The sequence below is a fragment of the Sesamum indicum genome, linkage group LG10 (assembly GCF_026168435.1).
Source record: "Sesamum indicum cultivar Baizhima isolate 11 linkage group LG10, ASM2616843v1, whole genome shotgun sequence".
NCBI classification, from domain to species: Eukaryota; Viridiplantae; Streptophyta; class Magnoliopsida; order Lamiales; family Pedaliaceae; genus Sesamum; species Sesamum indicum.
Window position 1 is genome coordinate 9,462,443 of NC_142666.1, and position 17,923 is coordinate 9,480,365.

Below are 17,923 nucleotides of genomic sequence, written 5' to 3' on the forward strand. Positions count from 1 at the left end.
TTACGCCTAACAAATTTAACACACAAATTCTTGGGTGTAGACCAACGTTTGGGTCAAATTTTGTCGAATTCTGATAAAATTCAAAATTTAGCTGTTTTGGACGGTATTATTAAAGCAAGTTTGTTTTCCTTTTATACAAACTTGTAGTTATTATTACGGTTAGATAATTTACCATACAAATTCTTGGGTCTAGACCAACATTTGGGTCAAGTTTCATCGATTTCTGAAAACGTTCAAAATTAAGCTTATTTGCACGGTTTTATTAAAGCAAGTTTGTTTCCTTTTTATACAAACATGTAATTATTATTACGCTTAGCAAATTTACCACACAAATTCTTATATGCAGAGCAACATTTTGGTCAAGTTTGGTCGAATTCTGAGAACGTTGAAAATTTAGCTATTTTGGACGGTTTTATTAAAGCAAGTTTGTTTTTTCCTTTTACACAAACTAGTAGTTATTATTACGGTTAGAAAAATTTACCACACAAGTTCTTGGGTCTAGACCAACGTTTGGGTCAAGTTTCGTCGAATTCTGAGAAAGTTCAAAATTAAGCTGTTTTGCACGGTTTTATTAAAGCAAGTTTGTCTCCTTTTTATACAAACATGAAGTTATTATTATGCTTAGCAAATTTTTCATACAAATTCTTATGTCAAGACCAACGTTTGGTCAAGTTTCGTCGAAATTTGAGAACGTTCAAAATTTAGTTGTTTTGCAAGGTTTTATTACAGCAAGTTTGTTTCAGTTTTATAAAAACTTGTAGTTATTATAATTTAAGCTTAGAAAATTCACCACACAAATTCTTATGTCCAAACCAACATTTGGGTGAAGTTTCGTCGAATTCTGAGAATATTCAAATTTAGCTATTTTGCACGGTTTTATTAAAGTAAGTTTGTTTTTATTTCATACAACCTTATAGTTATTATTGTGCTTAGCAAATTTACCACACAAATTCTTATGTTCAGACCAACGTTTTGGTCAACTTTGATCGAATTTTGAGAACGTTCAAAATTTAGCTATTTTGGACGGTTTTATTAAAGAAAGTTTTTTTTCCTTTTACACACACTTGTAGTTATTATTACGCCTAACAAATTTAACACACAAATTCTTGGGTGTAGACCAACGTTTGGGTCAAATTTTGTCGAATTCTGATAAAATTCAAAATTTAGCTGTTTTGGACAGTATTATTAAAGCAAGTTTGTTTTCCTTTTATACAAACTTGTAGTTGTTATTACGGTTAGATAATTTACCACACAAATTCTTGGGTCTAGACCAACGTTGGGGTCAAGTTTCATCGATTTCTGAAAACGTTCAAAATTAAACTTATTTGCACGGTTTTATTAAAGCAAGTTTGTTTCCTTTTTATACAAACATGTAATTATTATTATGCTTAGCAAATTTACCACACAAATTCTTATGTGCAGAGCAACATTTTGGTCAAGTTTGGTCGAATTCTGAGAACGTTGAAAATTTAGCTATTTTGGATGGTTTTATTAAAGCAAGTTTGTTTTTTCCTTTTTACACAAACTAGTAGTTATTCTTACCGTTAGAAAAATTTACCACACAAGTTCTTGGGTCTAGACCAACGTTTGGGTCAAGTTTCGTCGAATTCTGAGAAAGTTCAAAATTAAGCTGTTTTGCACGGTTTTATTAAAGCAAGTTTGTCTCCTTTTTATACAAACATGAAGTTATTATTATGCTTAGCAAATTTACCATACAAATTCTTATGTCAAGACCAACGTTTGGGTCAAGTTTCGTCGAAATTTGAGAACGTTCAAAATTTAGCTGTTTTGCAAGGTTTTATTACAGCAAGTTTGTTTCCATTTTATAAAAACTTGTAGTTATTATAATTTAAGCTTAGAAAATTCACCACACAAATTCTTATGTCCAAACCAGCATTTGGGTGAATTTTCGTCGAATTCTGAGAATATTCAAATTTAGCTATTTCGCACGGTTTTATTAAAGAAAGTTTGTTTCTATTTCATACAACGTTATAGCTATTATTATGTTTAGCAAATTTACCACACAAATTCTTATGTTCAGACCAACGTTTTGGTCAAGTTTGATCGAATTCTGAGAACATTCCAAATTTAGCTATTTTGGACGGTTTTATTTAAGAAAGTGTTTTTTCCTTTTACACACACATGTAGTTATTATTACGCTTAGCAAATTTAATACACAAATTATTGGGTGTAGACCAACGTTTGGGTCAAGTTTCGTCGAATTCTGAGAACATTCAAAATTTAGCTGTTTTGGACGGTATTATTAAAGGAAGTTTGTTTTCCTTTTACACAAACTTGTAGCTTTTATTACAGTTAGCAAATTTACCACACAAATTTTTGGTTCTAGACCAACGTTGGGGTCAAGTTTCGTCGATTTCTGAAAACGTTCAAAATTAAGCTTATTTGCACGGTTTTATTAAAGCAAGTTTGTTTCCTTTATATATAAACATGTAATTATTATTACGCTTAGCAAATTTACCACACAAATTCTTATGTGCAGACCAACGTTTTGGTCAAATTTGGACGAATTCTGAGAACGTTCAAAATTTAGCTATTTTGGACAGTTTTATTAAAGCAAGTTTGTTTTACTTTTACACAAACTAGTAGTTATTATTACGGTTAGAAAAATTTACCACACAAGTTCTTGGGTCTAGACCAACGTTTGGGTCAAGTTTCGTCGAATTTTGAGAACGTTCAAAATTAAGCTGTTTTGCACGATTTTATTAAATCAAGTTTGTCTCCTTTTTATACAAACATGAAGTTATTATTATGCTTAGCAAATTTACCATACAAATTCTTATGTCAAGACCAACGTTTGGGTAACGTTTCGTCGAATTTTGAGAACGTTCAAAATTTAGCTGTTTTGCAAGGTTTTATTACAGCAAGATTGTTTCCTTTTTATAAAAACTTGTAGTTATTATAATTTAAGCATAGAAAATTCACCACACAAATTCTTATGTCCAAACCAACATTTGGGTGAATTTTCGTCGAATTCTGAGAATATTCAAATTTAGCTATTTTGCACGGTTTTATTAAAGCAAGTTTGTTTCTATTTCATACAACCTTATAGTTATTATTATGCTTAGGAAATTTACCACACAAATTCTTATGTTCAGACCAACGTTTTGGTCAAGTTTGATCGAATTCTGAGAACGTTCCAAATTTAGCTATTTTGGACGGTTTTATTTAAGAAAGTTTTTTTTCCTTATACACACACATGTAGTTATTATTACGCTTAGCAAATTTAATACACAAATTATTGGGTGTAGACCAACGTTTGGGTCAAGTTTCGTCGAATTCTGAGAACATTCAAAATTTAGCTGTTTTGGACGGTATTATTAAAGGAAGTTTGTTTTCCTTTTACACAAACTTGTAGCTTTTGTTACGGTTAGCAAATTTACCACACAAATTCTTGGTTCTAGACCAACATTGGGGTCAAGTTTCGTCGATTTCTGAAAACGTTCAAAATTAAGCTTATTTGCGGTTTTATTAAAGCAAGTTTGTTTCCTTTTTATATAAACATGTAATTATTATTACGCTTAGCAAATTTACCACACAAATTCTTATGTGCAGACCAACGTTTTGGTCAAATTTGGTCGAATTCTGAGAACGTTCAAAATTTAGCTATTTTGGACAGTTTTATTAAAGCAAGTTTGTTTTCCTTTTACACAAACTAGTAGTTATTATTACGGTTAGAAAAATTTACCACACAAGTTCTTGGGTGTAGACCAACGTTTGGGTCAAGTTTCGTCGAATTCTGAGAACATTCAAAATTTAGCTGTTTTGGACGGTATTATTAAAGGAAGTTTGTTTTCCTTTTACACAAACTTGTAGCTTTTGTTACGGTTAGCAAATTTACCACACAAATTCTTGGTTCTAGACCAACATTGGGGTCAAGTTTCGTCGATTTCTGAAAACGTTCAAAATTAAGCTTATTTGCGGTTTTATTAAAGCAAGTTTGTTTCCTTTTTATATAAACATGTAATTATTATTACGCTTAGCAAATTTACCACACAAATTCTTATGTGCAGACCAACGTTTTGGTCAAATTTGGTCGAATTCTGAGAACGTTCAAAATTTAGCTATTTTGGACAGTTTTATTAAAGCAAGTTTGTTTTCCTTTTACACAAACTAGTAGTTATTATTACGGTTAGAAAAATTTACCACACAAGTTCTTGGGTCTAGACCAACGTTTGGGTCAAGTTTCGTCGAATTCTGAGAAAGTTCAAAATTAAGCTGTTTTGCACGGTTTTATTAAAGCAAGTTTGTCTCCTTTTTATACAAACATGAAGTTATTATTATACTTAGCAAATTTACCATACAAATTCTTATGTCAAGACCAACGTTTGGTCAAGTTTCGTCGAAATTTGAGAACGTTCAAAATTTAGTTGTTTTGCAAGATTTTATTACAGCAAGTTTGTTTCCATTTTATAAAAACTTGTAGTTATTATAATTTAAGCTTAGAAAATTCACCACACAAATTCTTATGTCCAAACCAACATTTGGGTGAATTTTCGTCGAATTCTGAGAATATTCAAATTTAGCTATTTCGCACGATTTTATTAAAGCAAGTTTGTTTCTATTTCATACAACGTTATAGCTATTATTATGCTTAGCAAATTTACCACACAAATTCTTATGTTCAGACCAACGTTTTGGTCAAGTTTGATCGAATTCTGAGAACGTTCCAAATTTAGCTATTTTGGACGGTTTTATTTAAGAAAGTGTTTTTTCCTTTTACACAAACATGTAGTTATTATTACGCTTAGCAAATTTAATACACAAATTCTTGGGTGTAGACCAACATTTGGGTCAAGTTTCGTCGAATTCTGAGAACATTCAAAATTTAGCTGTTTTGGACGGTATTATTAAAGGAAGTTTGTTTTCCTTTTACACAAACTTGTAGCTTTTATTACGGTTAGCAAATTTACCACACAAATTCTTGGTTCTAGACTAACGTTGGGGTCAAGTTTCGTCGATTTCTGAAAACGTTCAAAATTAAGCTTATTTGCACGGTTTTATTAAAGCAAGTTTGTTTCCTTCTTATACAAACATGTAATTATTATTACGCTTAGCAAATTTACCACACAAATTCTTATGTGCAGACCAACGTTTTGGTCAAATTTGGTCGAATTCTGAGAACGTTCAAAATTTAGCTATTTTGGACAGTTTTATTAAAGGAAGTTTGTTTTCCTTTTACACAAACTAGTAGTTATTATTACGGTTAGAAAAATTTACCACACAAGTTCTTGGGTCTAGACCAACGTTTGGGTCAAGTTTCGTCGAATTTTGAGAACGTTCAAAATTAAGCTGTTTTGCACGATTTTATTAAAGCAAGTTTGTCTCCTTTTTATACAAACATGAAGTTATTATTATGCTTAGCAAATTTACCATACAAATTCTTATGTCAAGACCAACGTTTGGGTAACGTTTCGTCGAATTTTGAGAACGTTCAAAATTTAGCTGTTTTGCAAGGTTTTATTACAGCAAGTTTGTTTCCATTTTATAAAAACTTGTAGTTATTATAATTTAAGCATAGAAAATTCACCACACAAATTCTTATGTCCAAACCAACATTTGGGTGAATTTTCGTCGAATTCTGAGAATATTCAAATTTAGCTATTTTGCATGGTTTTATTAAAGCAAGTTTGTTTCTATTTCATACAACCTTATAGTTATTATTATGCTTAGCAAATTTACCACACAAATTCTTATGTTCAGACCAACGTTTTGGTCAAGTTTGATCAAATTCTGAGAACGTTCCGAATTTAGCTATTTTGGACGGTTTTATTTAAGAAAGTTTTTTTTCCTTTTACACACACATGTAGTTATTATTACGCTTAGCAAATTTAATACACAAATTATTGGGTGTAGACCAACGTTTGGGTCAAGTTTCGTCGAATTCTGAGAACATTCAAAATTTAGCTGTTTTGGACGGTATTATTAAAGGAAGTTTGTTTTCCTTTTACACAAACTTGTAGCTTTTATTACGGTTAGCAAATTTACCACACAAATTTTTGGTTCTAGACCAACGTTGGGGTCAAGTTTCGTCGATTTCTGAAAACGTTCAAAATTAAGCTTATTTGCACGGTTTTATTAAAGCAAGTTTGTTTCCTTTATATATAAACATGTAATTATTATTACGCTTAGCAAATTTACCACACAAATTCTTATGTGCAGACCAACGTTTTGGTCAAATTTGGACGAATTCTGAGAACGTTCAAAATTTAGCTATTTTGGACAGTTTTATTAAAGCAAGTTTGTTTTACTTTTACACAAACTAGTAGTTATTATTACGGTTAGAAAAATTTACCACACAAGTTCTTGGGTCTAGACCAACGTTTGGGTCAAGTTTCGTCGAATTTTGAGAACGTTCAAAATTAAGCTGTTTTGCACGATTTTATTAAATCAAGTTTGTCTCCTTTTTATACAAACATGAAGTTATTATTATGCTTAGCAAATTTACCATACAAATTCTTATGTCAAGACCAACGTTTGGGTAACGTTTCGTCGAATTTTGAGAACGTTCAAAATTTAGCTGTTTTGCAAGGTTTTATTACAGCAAGATTGTTTCCTTTTTATAAAAACTTGTAGTTATTATAATTTAAGCATAGAAAATTCACCACACAAATTCTTATGTCCAAACCAACATTTGGGTGAATTTTCGTCGAATTCTGAGATTATTCAAATTTAGCTATTTTGCACGGTTTTATTAAAGCAAGTTTGTTTCTATTTCATACAACCTTATAGTTATTATTGTGCTTAGCAAATTTACCACACAAATTCTTATGTTCAGACCAACGTTTTGGTCAAGTTTGATCGAATTTTGATAACGTTCCAAATTTAGCTATTTTGGACGGTTTTATTAAAGAAAGTTTTTTTTCCTTTTACACACACTTGTAGTTATTATTACGCCTAACAAATTTAACACACAAATTCTTGGGTGTAGACCAACGTTTGGGTCAAATTTTGTCGAATTCTGATAAAATTCAAAATTTAGCTGTTTTGGACGGTATTATTAAAGCAAGTTTGTTTTTCTTTTATACAAACTTGTAGTTATTATTAAGGTTAGAAAATTTACCACACAAATTCTTGGGTCTAGACCAACATTTGGGTCAAGTTTCATCGATTTCTGAAAACGTTCAAAATTAAGCTTATTTGCACGGTTTTATTAAAGCAAGTTTGTTACCTTTTTATACAAACATGTAATTATTATTACGCTTAGCAAATTTACCACACAAATTCTTATATGCAGAGCAACATTTTGGTCAAGTTTGGTCGAATTCTGAGAACGTTGAAAATTTAGCTATTTTGGACGGTTTTATTTAAGAAAGTTTTTTTTCCTTTTACACACACATGTAGTTATTATTACGCTTAGCAAATTTAATACACAAATTATTGGGTGTAGACCAACGTTTGGTTCAAGTTTCGTCGAATTCTGAGAACATTCAAAATTTAGCTGTTTTGGACGGTATTATTAAAGGAAGTTTGTTTTCCTTTTACACAAACTTGTAGCTTTTATTACGGTTAGCAAATTTACTACACAAATTCTTGGTTCTAGACCAACGTTGGGGTCAAGTTTCGTCGATTTCTGAAAACGTTCAAAATTAAGCTTATTTGCACGGTTTTATTAAAGCAAGTTTGTTTCCTTTTTATACGAACATGTAATTATTAGTACGCTTAGCAAATTTACCACACAAATTCTTATGTGCAGACCAACGTTTTGGTCAAATTTGGTCGAATTCTGAGAACGTTCAAAATTTAGCTATTTTGGACAGTTTTATTAAAGCAAGTTTGTTTTCCTTTTACATAGTAGTTATTATTACGGTTAGAAAAATTTACCACACAAGTTCTTGGGTCTAGACCAACGTTTAGGTCAAGTTTCGTCGAATTCTGAGAAAGTTCAAAATTAAGCTGTTTTGCACGGTTTTATTAAAGCAAGTTTGTCTCCTTTTTATACAAACATGAAGTTATTATTATGCTTAGCAAATTTTTCATACAAATTCTTATGTCAAGACCAACGTTTGGTCAAGTTTCGTCGAAATTTGAGAACGTTCAAAATTTAGTTGTTTTCCAAGGTTTTATTACAGCAAGTTTGTTTCCATTTTATAAAAACTTGTAGTTATTATAATTTAAGCTTAGAAAATTCACCACACAAATTCTTATGTCCAAACCAACATTTGGGTGAAGTTTCGTCGAATTCTGAGAATATTCAAATTTAGCTATTTTGCACGGTTTTATTAAAGTAAGTTTGTTTTTATTTCATACAACCTTATAGTTATTATTGTGCTTAGCAAATTTACCACACAAATTCTTATGTTCAGACCAACGTTTTGGTCAAGTTTGATCGAATTTTGAGAACGTTCAAAATTTAGCTATTTTGGACGGTTTTATTAAAGAAAGTTTTTTTTCCTTTTACACACACTTGTAGTTATTATTACGCCTAACAAATTTAACACACAAATTCTTGGGTGTAGACCAACGTTTGGGTCAAATTTTGTCGAATTCTGATAAAATTCAAAATTTAGCTGTTTTGGACAGTATTATTAAAGCAAGTTTGTTTTCCTTTTATACAAACTTGTAGTTGTTATTACGGTTAGATAATTTTCCACACAAATTCTTGGGTCTAGACCAACGTTGGGGTCAAGTTTCATCGATTTCTGAAAACGTTCAAAATTAAACTTATTTGCACGGTTTTATTAAAGCAAGTTTGTTTCCTTTTTATACAAACATGTAATTATTATTACGCTTAGCAAATTTACCACACAAATTCTTATGTGCAGAGCAACATTTTGGTCAAGTTTGGTCGAATTCTGAGAACGTTGAAAATTTAGCTATTTTGGATGGTTTTATTAAAGCAAGTTTGTTTTTTCCTTTTACACAAACTAGTAGTTATTATTACCGTTAGAAAAATTTACCACACAAGTTCTTGGGTCTAGACCAACGTTTGGGTCAAGTTTCGTCGAATTCTGAGAAAGTTCAAAATTAAGCTGTTTTGCACGGTTTTATTAAAGCAAGTTTGTCTCCTTTTTATACAAACATGAAGTTATTATTATGCTTAGCAAATTTACCATACAAATTCTTATGTCAAGACCAACGTTTGGGTCAAGTTTCGTCGAAATTTGAGAACGTTCAAAATTTAGCTGTTTTGCAAGGTTTTATTACAGCAAGTTTGTTTCCATTTTATAAAAACTTGTAGTTATTATAATTTAAGCTTAGAAAATTCACCACACAAATTCTTATGTCCAAACCAACATTTGGGTGAATTTTCGTCGAATTCTGAGAATATTCAAATTTAGCTATTTCGCACGGTTTTATTAAAGAAAGTTTGTTTCTATTTCATACAACGTTATAGCTATTATTATGTTTAGCAAATTTACCACACAAATTCTTATGTTCAGACCAACGTTTTGGTCAAGTTTGATCGAATTCTGAGAACGTTCCAAATTTAGCTATTTTGGACGGTTTTATTTAAGAAAGTGTTTTTTCCTTTTACACACACATGTAGTTATTATTACGCTTAGCAAATTTAATACACAAATTCTTGGGTGTAGACCAACGTTTGGGTCAAGTTTCGTCGAATTCTGAGAACATTCAAAATTTAGCTGTTTTGGACGGTATTATTAAAGGAAGTTTGTTTTCCTTTTACACAAACTTGTAAATCTTATTACGGTTAGAAAATTTACCACACAAATTCATGGTTCTAGACCAACGTTGGGGTCAAGTTTCGTCGATTTCTGAAAACGTTCAATATTAAGCTTATTTGCACGGTTTTATTAAAGCAAGTTTGTTTCCTTTTTATACAAACATGTAATTATTATTACGCTTAGCAAATTTACCACACAAATTCTTATGTGCAGACCAACGTTTTGGTCAAATTTGGTCGAATTCTGAGAACGTTGAAAATTTAGCTATTTTGGACAGTTTTATTAAAGCAAGTTTGTTTTCCTTTTACACAAACTAGTAGTTATTATTACGGTTAGAAAAATTTACCACACAAGTTCTTGGGTCTAGACCAACGTTTGGGTCAAGTTTCGTCGAATTTTGAGAACGTTCAAAATTAAGCTGTTTTGCACGATTTTATTAAATCAAGTTTGTCTCCTTTTTATTCAAACATGAAGTTATTATTATGCTTAGCAAATTTACCATACAAATTCTTATGTCAAGACCAACGTTTGGGTAACGTTTCGTCGAATTTTGAGAACGTTCAAAATTTAGCTGTTTTGCAAGGTTTTATTACAGCAAGTTTGTTTCCATTTTATAAAAACTTGTAGTTATTATAATTTAAGCATAGAAAATTCACCACACAAATTCTTATGTCCAAACCAACATTTGGGTGAATTTTCGTCGAATTCTGAGAATATTCAAATTTAGCTATTTTGCACGGTTTTATTAAAGCAAGTTTGTTTCTATTTCATACAACCTTATAGTTATTATTGTGCTTAGCAAATTTACCACACAAATTCTTATGTTCAAACCAACGTTTTGGTCAAGTTTGATCGAATTTTGAGAACGTTCAAAATTTAGCTATTTTGGACGGTTTTATTAAAGAAAGTTTTTTTTACTTTTACACACACTTGTAGTTATTATTACGCCTAACAAATTTAACACACAAATTCTTGGGTGTAGACCAACGTTTGGGTCAAATTTTGTCGAATTCTGATAAAATTCAAAATTTAGCTGTTTTGGACGGTATTATTAAAGCAAGTTTGTTTTCCTTTTATACAAACTTGTAGTTATTATTACGGTTAGATAATTTACCATACAAATTCTTGGGTCTAGACCAACATTTGGGTCAAGTTTCATCGATTTCTGAAAACGTTCAAAATTAAGCTTATTTGCACGGTTTTATTAAAGCAAGTTTGTTTCCTTTTTATACAAACATGTAATTATTATTACGCTTAGCAAATTTACCACACAAATTCTTATGTGCAGAGCAACATTTTGGTCAAGTTTGGTCGAATTCTGAGAACGTTGAAAATTTAGCTATTTTGGACGGTTTTATTAAAGCAAGTTTGTTTTTTCCTTTTACACAAACTAGTAGTTATTATTACGGTTAGAAAAATTTACCACACAAGTTCTTGGGTCTAGACCAACGTTTGGGTCAAGTTTCGTCGAATTCTGAGAAAGTTCAAAATTAAGCTGTTTTGCACGGTTTTATTAAAGCAAGTTTGTCTCCTTTTTATACAAACATGAAGTTATTATTATGCTTAGCAAATTTTTCATACAAATTCTTATGTCAAGACCAACGTTTGGTCAAGTTTCGTCGAAATTTGAGAACGTTCAAAATTTAGTTGTTTTGCAAGGTTTTATTACAGCAAGTTTGTTTCCATTTTATAAAAACTTGTAGTTATTATAATTTAAGCTTAGAAAATTCACCACACAAATTCTTATGTCCAAACCAACATTTGGGTGAAGTTTCGTCGAATTCTGAGAATATTCAAATTTAGCTATTTTGCACGGTTTTATTAAAGTAAGTTTGTTTTTATTTCATACAACCTTATAGTTATTATTGTGCTTAGCAAATTTACCACACAAATTCTTATGTTCAGACCAACGTTTTGGTCAAGTTTGATCGAATTTTGAGAACGTTCAAAATTTAGCTATTTTGGACGGTTTTATTAAAGAAAGTTTTTTTTCCTTTTACACACACTTGTAGTTATTATTACGCCTAACAAATTTAACACACAAATTCTTGGGTGTAGACCAACGTTTGGGTCAAATTTTGTCGAATTCTGATAAAATTCAAAATTTAGCTGTTTTGGACAGTATTATTAAAGCAAGTTTGTTTTCCTTTTATACAAACTTGTAGTTGTTATTACGGTTAGATAATTTACCACACAAATTCTTGGGTCTAGACCAACGTTGGGGTCAAGTTTCATCGATTTCTGAAAACGTTCAAAATTAAACTTATTTGCACGGTTTTATTAAAGCAAGTTTGTTTCCTTTTTATACAAACATGTAATTATTATTATGCTTAGCAAATTTACCACACAAATTCTTATGTGCAGAGCAACATTTTGGTCAAGTTTGGTCGAATTCTGAGAACGTTGAAAATTTAGCTATTTTGGATGGTTTTATTAAAGCAAGTTTGTTTTTTCCTTTTACACAAACTAGTAGTTATTCTTACCGTTAGAAAAATTTACCACACAAGTTCTTGGGTCTAGACCAACGTTTGGGTCAAGTTTCGTCGAATTCTGAGAAAGTTCAAAATTAAGCTGTTTTGCACGGTTTTATTAAAGCAAGTTTGTCTCCTTTTTATACAAACATGAAGTTATTATTATGCTTAGCAAATTTACCATACAAATTCTTATGTCAAGACCAACGTTTGGGTCAAGTTTCGTCGAAATTTGAGAACGTTCAAAATTTAGCTGTTTTGCAAGGTTTTATTACAGCAAGTTTGTTTCCATTTTATAAAAACTTGTAGTTATTATAATTTAAGCTTAGAAAATTCACCACACAAATTCTTATGTCCAAACCAACATTTGGGTGAATTTTCGTCGAATTCTGAGAATATTCAAATTTAGCTATTTCGCACGGTTTTATTAAAGAAAGTTTGTTTCTATTTCTTACAACTTTATAGCTATTATTATGTTTAGCAAATTTACCACACAAATTCTTATGTTCAGACCAACGTTTTGGTCAAGTTTGATCGAATTCTGAGAACATTCCAAATTTAGCTATTTTGGACGGTTTTATTTAAGAAAGTGTTTTTTCCTTTTACACACACATGTAGTTATTATTACGCTTAGCAAATTTAATACACAAATTCTTGGGTGTAGACCAACGTTTGGGTCAAGTTTCGTCGAATTCTGAGAACATTCAAAATTTAGCTGTTTTGGACGGTATTATTAAAGGAAGTTTGTTTTCCTTTTACACAAACTTGTAAATCTTATTACGGTTAGAAAATTTACCACACAAATTCATGGTTCTAGACCAACGTTGGGGTCAAGTTTCGTCGATTTCTGAAAACGTTCAATATTAAGCTTATTTGCACGGTTTTATTAAAGCAAGTTTGTTTCCTTTTTATACAAACATGTAATTATTATTACGCTTAGCAAATTTACCACACAAATTCTTATGTGCAGACCAACGTTTTGGTCAAATTTGGTCGAATTCTGAGAACGTTGAAAATTTAGCTATTTTGGACAGTTTTATTAAAGCAAGTTTGTTTTCCTTTTACACAAACTAGTAGTTATTATTACGGTTAGAAAAATTTACCACACAAGTTCTTGGGTCTAGACCAACGTTTGGGTCAAGTTTCGTCGAATTTTGAGAACGTTCAAAATTAAGCTGTTTTGCACGATTTTATTAAATCAAGTTTGTCTCCTTTTTATTCAAACATGAAGTTATTATTATGCTTAGCAAATTTACCATACAAATTCTTATGTCAAGACCAACGTTTGGGTAACGTTTCGTCGAATTTTGAGAACGTTCAAAATTTAGCTGTTTTGCAAGGTTTTATTACAGCAAGTTTGTTTCCATTTTATAAAAACTTGTAGTTATTATAATTTAAGCATAGAAAATTCACCACACAAATTCTTATGTCCAAACCAACATTTGGGTGAATTTTCGTCGAATTCTGAGAATATTCAAATTTAGCTATTTTGCACGGTTTTATTAAAGCAAGTTTGTTTCTATTTCATACAACCTTATAGTTATTATTGTGCTTAGCAAATTTACCACACAAATTCTTATGTTCAAACCAACGTTTTGGTCAAGTTTGATCGAATTTTGAGAACGTTCAAAATTTAGCTATTTTGGACGGTTTTATTAAAGAAAGTTTTTTTTACTTTTACACACACTTGTAGTTATTATTACGCCTAACAAATTTAACACACAAATTCTTGGGTGTAGACCAACGTTTGGGTCAAATTTTGTCGAATTCTGATAAAATTCAAAATTTAGCTGTTTTGGACGGTATTATTAAAGCAAGTTTGTTTTCCTTTTATACAAACTTGTAGTTATTATTACGGTTAGATAATTTACCATACAAATTCTTGGGTCTAGACCAACATTTGGGTCAAGTTTCATCGATTTCTGAAAACGTTCAAAATTAAGCTTATTTGCACGGTTTTATTAAAGCAAGTTTGTTTCCTTTTTATACAAACATGTAATTATTATTACGCTTAGCAAATTTACCACACAAATTCTTATGTGCAGAGCAACATTTTGGTCAAGTTTGGTCGAATTCTGAGAACGTTGAAAATTTAGCTATTTTGGACGGTTTTATTAAAGCAAGTTTGTTTTTTCCTTTTACACAAACTAGTAGTTATTATTACGGTTAGAAAAATTTACCACACAAGTTCTTGGGTCTAGACCAACGTTTGGGTCAAGTTTCGTCGAATTCTGAGAAAGTTCAAAATTAAGCTGTTTTGCACGGTTTTATTAAAGCAAGTTTGTCTCCTTTTTATACAAACATGAAGTTATTATTATGCTTAGCAAATTTTTCATACAAATTCTTATGTCAAGACCAACGTTTGGTCAAGTTTCGTCGAAATTTGAGAACGTTCAAAATTTAGTTGTTTTGCAAGGTTTTATTACAGCAAGTTTGTTTCCATTTTATAAAAACTTGTAGTTATTATAATTTAAGCTTAGAAAATTCACCACACAAATTCTTATGTCCAAACCAACATTTGGGTGAAGTTTCGTCGAATTCTGAGAATATTCAAATTTAGCTATTTTGCACGGTTTTATTAAAGTAAGTTTGTTTTTATTTCATACAACCTTATAGTTATTATTGTGCTTAGCAAATTTACCACACAAATTCTTATGTTCAGACCAACGTTTTGGTCAAGTTTGATCGAATTTTGAGAACGTTCAAAATTTAGCTATTTTGGACGGTTTTATTAAAGAAAGTTTTTTTTCCTTTTACACACACTTGTAGTTATTATTACGCCTAACAAATTTAACACACAAATTCTTGGGTGTAGACCAACGTTTGGGTCAAATTTTGTCGAATTCTGATAAAATTCAAAATTTAGCTGTTTTGGACAGTATTATTAAAGCAAGTTTGTTTTCCTTTTATACAAACTTGTAGTTGTTATTACGGTTAGATAATTTACCACACAAATTCTTGGGTCTAGACCAACGTTGGGGTCAAGTTTCATCGATTTCTGAAAACGTTCAAAATTAAACTTATTTGCACGGTTTTATTAAAGCAAGTTTGTTTCCTTTTTATACAAACATGTAATTATTATTATGCTTAGCAAATTTACCACACAAATTCTTATGTGCAGAGCAACATTTTGGTCAAGTTTGGTCGAATTCTGAGAACGTTGAAAATTTAGCTATTTTGGATGGTTTTATTAAAGCAAGTTTGTTTTTTCCTTTTACACAAACTAGTAGTTATTCTTACCGTTAGAAAAATTTACCACACAAGTTCTTGGGTCTAGACCAACGTTTGGGTCAAGTTTCGTCGAATTCTGAGAAAGTTCAAAATTAAGCTGTTTTGCACGGTTTTATTAAAGCAAGTTTGTCTCCTTTTTATACAAACATGAAGTTATTATTATGCTTAGCAAATTTACCATACAAATTCTTATGTCAAGACCAACGTTTGGGTCAAGTTTCGTCGAAATTTGAGAACGTTCAAAATTTAGCTGTTTTGCAAGGTTTTATTACAGCAAGTTTGTTTCCATTTTATAAAAACTTGTAGTTATTATAATTTAAGCTTAGAAAATTCACCACACAAATTCTTATGTCCAAACCAACATTTGGGTGAATTTTCGTCGAATTCTGAGAATATTCAAATTTAGCTATTTCGCACGGTTTTATTAAAGAAAGTTTGTTTCTATTTCTTACAACTTTATAGCTATTATTATGTTTAGCAAATTTACCACACAAATTCTTATGTTCAGACCAACGTTTTGGTCAAGTTTGATCGAATTCTGAGAACATTCCAAATTTAGCTATTTTGGACGGTTTTATTTAAGAAAGTGTTTTTTCCTTTTACACACACATGTAGTTATTATTACGCTTAGCAAATTTAATACACAAATTCTTGGGTGTAGACCAACGTTTGGGTCAAGTTTCGTCGAATTCTGAGAACATTCAAAATTTAGCTGTTTTGGACGGTATTATTAAAGGAAGTTTGTTTTCCTTTTACACAAACTTGTAAATCTTATTACGGTTAGAAAATTTACCACACAAATTCATGGTTCTAGACCAACGTTGGGGTCAAGTTTCGTCGATTTCTGAAAACGTTCAATATTAAGCTTATTTGCACGGTTTTATTAAAGCAAGTTTGTTTCCTTTTTATACAAACATGTAATTATTATTACGCTTAGCAAATTTACCACACAAATTCTTATGTGCAGACCAACGTTTTGGTCAAATTTGGTCGAATTCTGAGAACGTTGAAAATTTAGCTATTTTGGACAGTTTTATTAAAGCAAGTTTGTTTTCCTTTTACACAAACTAGTAGTTATTATTACGGTTAGAAAAATTTACCACACAAGTTCTTGGGTCTAGACCAACGTTTGGGTCAAGTTTCGTCGAATTTTGAGAACGTTCAAAATTAAGCTGTTTTGCACGATTTTATTAAATCAAGTTTGTCTCCTTTTTATTCAAACATGAAGTTATTATTATGCTTAGCAAATTTACCATACAAATTCTTATGTCAAGACCAACGTTTGGGTAACGTTTCGTCGAATTTTGAGAACGTTCAAAATTTAGCTGTTTTGCAAGGTTTTATTACAGCAAGTTTGTTTCCATTTTATAAAAACTTGTAGTTATTATAATTTAAGCATAGAAAATTCACCACACAAATTCTTATGTCCAAACCAACATTTGGGTGAATTTTCGTCGAATTCTGAGAATATTCAAATTTAGCTATTTTGCACGGTTTTATTAAAGCAAGTTTGTTTCTATTTCATACAACCTTATAGTTATTATTGTGCTTAGCAAATTTACCACACAAATTCTTATGTTCAAACCAACGTTTTGGTCAAGTTTGATCGAATTTTGAGAACGTTCAAAATTTAGCTATTTTGGACGGTTTTATTAAAGAAAGTTTTTTTTACTTTTACACACACTTGTAGTTATTATTACGCCTAACAAATTTAACACACAAATTCTTGGGTGTAGACCAACGTTTGGGTCAAATTTTGTCGAATTCTGATAAAATTCAAAATTTAGCTGTTTTGGACGGTATTATTAAAGCAAGTTTGTTTTCCTTTTATACAAACTTGTAGTTATTATTACGGTTAGATAATTTACCATACAAATTCTTGGGTCTAGACCAACATTTGGGTCAAGTTTCATCGATTTCTGAAAACGTTCAATATTAAGCTTATTTGCACGGTTTTATTAAAGCAAGTTTGTTTCCTTTTTATACAAACATGTAATTATTATTACGCTTAGCAAATTTACCACACAAATTCTTATGTGCAGACCAACGTTTTGGTCAAATTTGGTCGAATTCTGAGAACGTTCAAAATTTAGCTATTTTGGACAGTTTTATTAAAGCAAGTTTGTTTTCCTTTTACACAAACTAGTAGTTATTATTACGGTTAGAAAAATTTACCACACAAGTTCTTGGGTCTAGACCAACGTTTGGGTCAAGTTTCGTCGAATTTTTAGAACGTTCAAAATTAAGCTGTTTTGCACGATTTTATTAAATCAAGTTTGTCTCCTTTTTATTCAAACATGAAGTTATTATTATGCTTAGCAAATTTACCATACAAATTCTTATGTCAAGACCAACGTTTGGGTAACGTTTCGTCGAATTTTGAGAACGTTCAAAATTTAGCTGTTTTGCAAGGTTTTATTACAGCAAGTTTGTTTCCATTTTATAAAAACTTGTAGTTATTATAATTTAAGCATAGAAAATTCACCACACAAATTCTTATGTCCAAACCAACATTTGGGTGAATTTTCGTCGAATTCTGAGAATATTCAAATTTAGCTATTTTGCACGGTTTTA